This window comes from Homalodisca vitripennis, unplaced genomic scaffold, assembly GCF_021130785.1.
Source record: "Homalodisca vitripennis isolate AUS2020 unplaced genomic scaffold, UT_GWSS_2.1 ScUCBcl_2032;HRSCAF=6388, whole genome shotgun sequence".
Lineage (NCBI taxonomy): Eukaryota > Metazoa > Arthropoda > Insecta > Hemiptera > Cicadellidae > Homalodisca > Homalodisca vitripennis.
The window spans coordinates 59693-66847 of NW_025778195.1; the positions used below are offsets into that span (position 1 = coordinate 59693).

Consider the following 7155-nt stretch of genomic DNA (forward strand, 5'->3'; position numbering starts at 1 on the left):
ACATTAATGTATTGTTTTAGAGATAATTATCTAAAGAAAACCTGATTTTTCATCATATTTTATTCATCTATTTAGTGCATAAAACATTTAAAAAAATGAATTCTAACTTGTTTTGGTAATATAAAACCATAAAATGTTAAAAGCAATAAAGAATGTTTCTAAATTGAATTCTTTAAGATAATTTCTCTAGGCTCCATACCTGAAGGAATGTCTAGTAGTAGCCGACGACGGCCATGTTGACGCTGGTCCTTTCCTTGCCCATGTTAAATAAGAGTCGGATGTTTCGTTGAGGAAATATCTGATACTGGAGCAGACAGAGCGGACATTTATATACAGACCACGTGACCTTGGCCGACCAATGAAATCGAGCTGATTACATCAGCCGACAGTTCAAACTAAAGAGGTTTCGTTATTACAATCATAATAATTATATAAGTAAGTAAGTTTTGTAATTTAAAACCAAAAATAACACTATTGGCAAAAGGTAGGAAGGTTGTAATATTATCAACCTTTAAAATATAAATGGACAGGTTATGTGTATTAATTAATACGAGATATATCCTAGAAGGGCAGTACAGTACATTTACAAAATAGTGACCAAAATAGTTAGGCAGATTGTTAAACTCAATACTATAGATAAATATTCATGCTTTCCACTAAAATTCAAATTTAAGGATTACATTGGTATTGGGTTTCAATGTTTTATTACGTGTTTTAGTTATATTTTCTTTAACTACTACCCTATTTATAGATTTAAGTTTAAACGTTAGCACATCACGCAATTCTACGAATTGAGAGGACCATTTGAGAACTCTACTTGATATTATATTTTCCAAGCATACATTTGTACAAAATAAAATGTGTTTATTTGAATGGTTTAAAAAATATTTAAAATATCTTATGATCCAGTATTTTGGTATCAGCAATTTCAACGATACATGTTTTCGAATAGTTTGAAAAATCTATTATGAAATAATTTTGAATCCGAACGGATGATTTGGGGCACAAGTATATGTGCAAGCGTGTGAACAGCTATGTACGAAATTTAATTGGGCAACAGATCTTGTACAAAGGTACGTGGCTGCTACTTGACGGGAATCTATTCCTCGTTTTAGAACACACAAAACCCTAAAAATTCAAACTTATTATATGATGGAATGAAAATAAACTTAGTTTTGTCAAATAAAATGAAAATATTATAAAAAATAAGTAATGTAATAGTTTAAGTACAATTTGCTTGTTATGAGAATAATTTGTTATAAGCCATTTTTGTCTATGTATGAAATAGGTAATTTGTGAAAATAGCCCGAACAATTCAGTTATAAAAATATTATATTTGTCTTAAAACAAATAGAAAGGATTTAACTGAAATTTCTAGATCTTTTTAATTTGATCATCTTGTTGTTATAATTAGGTTTTAGTAGACCTGAAAATGACGGAATTGTAGAACTACCTGTTAAATAAACATTTTACTCAATACTCGATATGTTTGAACATATTTAAATAGTTTAACTCTGTAATGGCGTTACGTTTGTTAAGATTTATCCACCAATATATCGCGTTATCTAGATCGTTGTCTAGACAAACTTATGTGTTGGTTCCCACACCAGTACGCAGCCTCATGAGCTCCAAAACATGTTTAGTATCATCTAAAGGTTCTAACATAAGCAAAGACTCCAAACTTTACTATGTCAAGTGTAAATGATCCTGCAAACTAAGCACCCAGACCGGTTTTGTCAAACCCTTTTCTCATCAATAACAACTGATTTGTGGCTTGACTTTAAAATTCAGTATTAATCCTAGTTTGATATAGGTCATAGCATGTTTACGTCAAATTTTGGGAGAAATAATAATAAAGGGATATGAGACAAGGCCATTCCATGATTTATTGATGCTTTCCTAGCACTTTACCTCTTTGATCTAGTTTGATTGAGTTTGGGTGTTTAATGTTTTTATCAACATAGTAATAAAAATCACTATGTATAAAATTTTGTAAATAACCACCAACAAAACCTATGTCATACTAATTACTGATAACGGATTTTGAAATGGGCCTGGTGATCTGTTACCTTGGATCAAATTTGTTAATTAATAACTACGAGTATATTACTGTGAACAATGTGTACCAAGGTTAGCAAAAATCATGCAAAATATTCGAGTATTTTACGTCTTTACAAGCAGGCAGAAAAGCACTGAAATATTTTGCTCCAAGCTGAATGTTAGGTTACATTACTCTGTTCGTAAAAAAGGAACTTTCAGAATTTGGTCAAAAATAATTGTTATGTTTTTTTCAAATATGTTTAGCGTTTAGTGATAGATAGTAGTGTTCTTAAAATTAATCTTGCACAAGTAGGCTATTAGGCCACCCGGACACATTAAAGGGTGCAATCAGTTTTGTTGGAGTTTAAAAGTTAAGAATTTTGGACAAAAAGAGAAAGGACAAAAACCTTAGTTTGGTACAGCTTAAATTGTAGGTATTCGACAGAAAATTTCAGGACATTTTATAATCAGGCTCAGAGAAGAACTATTTAAGATAAGAATATAAAAGATGACCGGAGGAAGCGAGGTTTTTCTAATGATAAACATATTTAACTTCTTGAGAGAAAGTTGTTAAAACGTATGATTTTCTTCAATTATATTTCATAAAAAATGAAACAGCCATAAATCATAAATGGTTAAAAAAATATCACTCCATGACATTATACATCATATACACACTGTAACATTTCACATTTTTTGTTTAGTCTTTTTATTTGGGTCTGGTTACGAACTCACCTTTTTTCTGCTTTATATGCCTGTAAAATCCTCGCAGAGTGATTAAACTGATGTTTTCTTCTTTTACGTCAGTATGAGAGGGACTGTTTATCTTAAAGAGGCGTGACTTTCGAATTGTAAATAATTTATAGCAACATAAAACCAATCACACCATCTGAATAGTAACAATGGAAACTTAAGAATCAATTGAAATCTCATTAATTTTAAATTAGAAATAGATAACTATGTTATTTCATCTTTCTTCCTTCAGAAATACTTCGCTCTCCTACGACTTGATGGCTGCAACCTACTGTCAATTATTACATATGTTGATTCAGCAGTAGTTCCGAACATAGGAATATCATTCAAGAATCTCTAATTGCTTACAATGTTATTTAGAGTGACATCACTAAAATATGTGCAGAGACGCAATTAGCAACTATATAATAGACATTATGTTTAAAAATTCACTGCAATTTACGGTGTCAACGCTGTTAAGTTGCGACACAATTCATTATTATAGTTAAAACAATTACCTGGTGGCTGTACATCACTGTACATCACTGTACACTGTACACTGTACACTGTACATCACTGTACATCACATCAATAATGTTACATCACTGCATAATCCGTTCTTTGACACAAATTTCTTAGAAATCAGTTAGACTTGAAATTTAATAGGGAAACATGAGCACTTCGTACTTTTTAACCTTAATAATAAAGGGATCTAATATTCTTAAACATTCGCCTTTTATGTTGTTCTCTGCTTTTATATTTCTTTAGTATTGATTTACCCATAAGAAGTTCAATATTGCATATAAATTATAAACCATTATTATTAACAGATAATGCTATTTAGCAAATTTATAATCATTGAGACACTAAAATCTGAGTTTATATTGTGAAACATTTTACATTTGGGACGAATTCATATTTATTAGGCACTTTTAAATTTTGGCCTTTTGTTAAAGCCGGGTCTAGATGCGGTACGCCAACTAACTAGAGCGTCCGTCATCAATAAAAATTAACCAAAATATAATGCTTTATTAGTGGCATCATAATCTTCCCTTCTCTTCTTCACTCCATGGTCATTTACTATTTGGATATAACTATTGTTCTATATTGGTTAGTGGCATAGTTGTCAATACATGCTCCTCTTTAACAAAGATTTGACGATTCACATGCTAATTTGTATCAGATTAATAACGTTAATATCACACAGGTCAAGTGATAAAATCACTTGACTCAGTCTGGTGATGTGGCCAGCTCAACCTCTGATTGGGTGAGGTCACGTGGTTTACTGACCAGCAGTATATAACCCGCATCTCTGCCTGCTCCAGTATCAGATATTTCCTAACGAAACATCAGACTCTTACTAACATGGGCAAGGAAAGGACCAGTGTCAACATGGCCGTCGTCGGCTACTACTAGACTTTCCTTCAGGTAATTAAAATATGCGCGAGTGATATCATTAAATATATTTGATTTTTAACTTCCAATAATGTATTAAAAATATAGAGTAAAAATGTGTGTGTGTGTGTGTGTGTGTGTGTGTGTGTGTTTGTTTGTTTGTTTGTATGTGTATATATAGTATTAACAGTCCTGCAACAACAGAAACAAACATTTCTCTTATATTACAAATGTGATGCCTATTTTAGTATCGATATTGTAAAAGTTTCTAACAAAAGTTTCAAACTTCATATTTTAATGTAATAATTGATTAAAGTAAATATCGCGTAAGTAACAGTAAAAGTTTATGTTTTGGTGTTAACAGGCAATTTATGATATACTGGAACTCATTTCTTAACAAATAAATACAAAATGTTTTAGGCTTAATTTCGACCATCTTACCAAATACATCATTACCACGACGTAGTACTTTTTTAATAGAACATTTAAAACTTTAAAATATTATACATCAGTGTTTGGTATATAGTAATCGAATATTTACACCATTAAAACAATCAGTATACGTAAAGTGGCCTATGTATTTATAATATTTTAAAACTAATTTGATATTATAAGTTTTCAAACGATTTATTAGTGGATTGCTTCCAATGCAATTTAGTTATTTCACAAGTATATTAGTATGTATCACTCATAATGGCAGCTTTTTCAAAGGAAAAACGACAATATTATAACATAACAAACATATTGTTACAGAGCAAGTTAAATAATGTGTATTACTAAACATTACAATATAACACTTGCATCAACAAATAGTAGCCTAAGAAATTAATTAGTTTTTCAATAGTCGATAGTATAATTATTTGAATTATATAAATAATGTATTATATCAGTGCAATTCAACATCAATATAAAGTTTAACGATTCAATAGCCTAGCACCATCACCTTATAAAAAATAATGTAGACTACCCATATAGTACGTCTTTTTTCTAATAAATTTAAGTTCAAAAGAATGTTTGAATTCCTTCATGAACATAGACTAAGTTAAAAGATTATGAGTCACTATTTAAACGATTCCATGAAATAATATGGTATAATAAACTATTGTAAAACTGTAATAGTCATAATCATATCATATACATCTTAAATCAATAAGCTTGTACATATTATAAACAACAAATAATAATGATAGCATCTTTAATGTGGTATTGGATAGTGAGTGTATTATTAATTATAGAAAATAAAGAGACTCGAAATAAAATATGTATAGTATTTGGTAATAATACGAGTATAAGAAAATACGAGCATTTAAATTTGTTATATGTTCTAAGTGTGATTAATACATTGAGTTACATATCCTTTGTTTTAATTTGAGATTTCTGTTTAATCAATATTACTATAGGTAGCCTACGATATAAGTTTAATGATAATCCTTGAATAACTTATAATATTACTGACTTCACTAAAACATACAACAACTGACACAAAATGTTGTTGCGGCGGTGACTACATGATTTTTTCTGTACCACATAAGAAAATATATATTTCAAAGATTTTGACTTTATGAAGACTTAGGTATCGGGAGAGTTTAACTGTTGACACCAAGTCTAACATTGTTAACCTATTTAAAACTTGAAATATTCTGTCCCCTTTATGAAGCTGTCTTTAGTCAACATGTTACACCAAAAACTAGGACAAATTACTAGGATGAACATAAAATAGATAAGAGTATATAGTTTTAAAGAATCTTTTATCTCAGAAAAGGTTGAGGGAATATGTTTGGTGGACTATGTTTAGTCAATAATCAAAGACTGTCTAAATTGAAAGAAGCTAGACAGATGTAGTGAAAAAGTTTAGGTAGAAGAGCTGGATTTTTTTGTATAAATTAAATACTAATATGAATTTTAAATGGTTGCGCTCTAACAAGTTATCCTTCATATTTGGACCTTATGATAATAATACACTTTGTATATGTTGCAGCAGATGGACGGCTAGTACAACATGAATATGACCCGGCTCTGTACACGGACATGCTCTGGACACGGACAACACGATGGATTACAACCTCATACAACTCAACGTGATTCCAACTCAATCTGATTACAACTCAACCTGTTTTTCATGGCTAAAATAGAAAAAATAAATCAAAGTTTTCAGTTTATGGTTGTTTTTTATTTAATTCCATTGATAATGCAAATTATCATAAGTATCAAATAATGAAAATATTAATTCTTGGGCAAAGAACATGTAATTTAATTCGGCCTCTAAGAAAATAAAATATTAATTAAATTGTGCAATAACATAAAGAGTGCAATATGTAAGAGGGCAAATTATTCACATACATGTATATATATATATATATATATATATATATATATATATATATATATATATTTACACTACGTAAAGTGGCATTTAAATTACTTAGATATGACAATAAAACATAGGCATATCTTTATACCACCCACAACTATGTTTTAAACGTAGGCTACTTAAAGAAAAAATATTTACTGCAAATAATATGCAGGGAAAATGTTTTACAGCTGATCGAGTCACAGAACGCAACTTTTCACTTTGTGTCCATTATTTTGTATTTGCACAAATAAATATAAGTTTTTGATATGGTGATGCGTATAGTAATTACGAATTGTATTGTCTAGACTTTATGATAGATAGCAGCAGTGACGAGATCAAACAAATAATTTTACTTTAGTTTTACGAACAAAATTGGGAATGCGTAACATGATTCAAAGAAACGTTCGCACCGTGACTACAATTTCAGGGAAAAAGAGAGCGCCATGATATCGAGACCGTACTAAGTGGATCACACCATGCAATGTATGTAATTTTACAGCAGAAAATTATCGAGAGGTCATCGAGTCCATGTTTAACTGATGAGGCACACGATACTAAATAGGTATAAAAATATTGATATAGCTCTAATATTGAACCAAGAAAACGAAAATAAGAATGATATAAAGAATGATATA

The 7155-nt window shown here is 30.0% G+C and overlaps 1 long non-coding RNA gene across 1 annotated transcript; it reads left to right on the forward strand.

The window, feature by feature from the left end:
- The first annotated feature begins 4059 nt into the window (after positions 1-4059).
- LOC124371828 lies at positions 4060-6326 on the forward strand. The gene is made up of 2 exons (XR_006923278.1): positions 4060-4200; positions 6146-6326. It is a non-coding gene; the product is annotated as an uncharacterized LOC124371828 (long non-coding RNA).
- The last annotated feature ends 829 nt before the right edge of the window (positions 6327-7155 follow it).